Source organism: Monopterus albus, unplaced genomic scaffold, assembly GCF_001952655.1.
Source record: "Monopterus albus unplaced genomic scaffold, M_albus_1.0 scaffold25.1, whole genome shotgun sequence".
In the NCBI taxonomy this organism is placed as follows: domain Eukaryota; kingdom Metazoa; phylum Chordata; class Actinopteri; order Synbranchiformes; family Synbranchidae; genus Monopterus; species Monopterus albus.
In genome coordinates, this window is record NW_018127905.1 from 1,301,686 (window position 1) to 1,303,751 (window position 2,066).

Here is a 2,066-nt window from a genome sequence, read left to right on the forward strand (position 1 = left end):
AGATGCATTCAAATGCTATCGGAAGTGTCATGGACCTAAGACTTAAATCCGTTGAACCCGTTGTAAAAACTTTTTTTTTTTTGGATCACAATAACCTGTAGACTTGAGGTATTATGTGTCTACCTAATCTGTAATTAGTTAATCATAAACTATTAATAATATCTGTCACTACACTTGGGTGAAAATGATCAAAATTATAATTTAATTCTGTTGACCCCAGATAAGGTTAGTGAGTATTTATTTACACAATTTTGATTTGATTTGATTTATTCTTTCAAGCATGTAAAGACAGTTGATATGTCAACACACATAATTTTACACATATCCAACAAATGCTAATCCAATATCAATTTGCTTATACCTGCTTATACCTTGAACTTGAACTTGAAGTTAATGGATATACAGTAGGTTTGTTAATAAGGTAATGACTGCAACACAGAAACCATCACAAATTGGTCAAAGGCTTGTGTTTGTGTGTGTGTGTGTATGTGTGTGTGTGTATGTGTGTGATAGAGAGATAGGGCTCTGGATGTAAATGACACACTAGGATTGAATGCCTCTGTGCATATACAGTTAGTGCTCTGCAGCATGATCCTGAATCCATTACCTCTAGTATCTAACCTAGTTAATACAGTATATGGGCCCACAGCCAATAGAGAGGTCTTTACCACTGCTTATTTAGCACAGGTTCCAGAACTGCACCCAAATTGTCTTCAAGAAGTAGTTTCACTCTGAACCATAAAGTATATTGCTGATTTACATAACTGTTTTTACATGTCTTTGTACCAATTAAACAAACAAGAGTCAGAATGTTAATTTTTATAACTCTCCCTCTGTATGAGTCAAACAAATGAAAAACATCATATTAATTTAGAAAGCTTTAAAAATGCCGAAAGGTTCCAGCCTTTACGAAAAGCTAGGCTAATCATGTCCTGACTTCAGCTTCATACTCAAAAGTGTTGAAGTATTCTTATAATAAAATACTGTCCAAAGCTGTACTTATATCTGCAGTCAAACACGAGATAAATATAAAATTGTATCAGAATATGGAACATGGCATGTCACAAAAATAATCAGGACAAGTGCTCTAACAAGGCAGTCAACTATTTATTACAAACAGGTTTGCAAAAGGGTTTTAATTTATTTTCACAGTGCAACACATTTACAACAGCATCTCATGTTATAGCCCTTTTGGTATAAGTGACATTTGAATGGACACTGTACATTTACAAAACACATCAAAATGAAGAGCCTAAAATTGAACATCAAGTCAAATTCAAATTATTTTCATTTTGGACAAGACGTATACATTTTCATTGTTTCACTTGTCCTCATTCATTCTAAGCCACAGATCCCCCACCATGTACTCAACACTTCATTCCAAAAGCCCCAAATGTCCTCACCTTTTCTCTCAATGCAAACCTACTTTCACTTACCCTCATAACATTGACTGCATGTCCAGAAAGTTCAGATAACAGTTACAAAGCAGTAGGGTGGTCTAACAAAAGCAAACCTCCACACAAGGCTCTGAAACAACAGGTCTCAGAATCATTCAGTGAGCATCAAAGCAGCAGGGACTCCCTGAGACCTGTGAGAAAAGTATTTACACTTAGTGTGTACATGGTTTCATGTCTCTAAACAACACGTTTTAGGCCGACTAAAGCTGTACCTTTTCTCTAGAAGCTAAAAAAAAGATAGCAAATCTTCGTGCCTGGGTGCTGCAATCGAAGTGCTGCAAAAATCACAAAACAAGAGAACAGAAGATTTTACCATTGTCTGAATAAATGATCATTCAAAAGACCTAATCCTGTCAGTAGGGCCAATGAGTTTGAAAAGACTCTGGTAAATGGAAAACTAGTCAAATGTAAATAATTTGGAAAGTAGATTATATTGCAGATTATTCAGAAATATACATAGTTTTGGAACACTTAGTATAAAAACACAACAACCTGACACAGAGCCAGAAACTATTGGGATGATATTTTTTGCCTGGATTGAACACCTATATTACATATGATGTACATGGTAAATGGATTGCATTGTATAGCACTTTTCTACCTTACCTG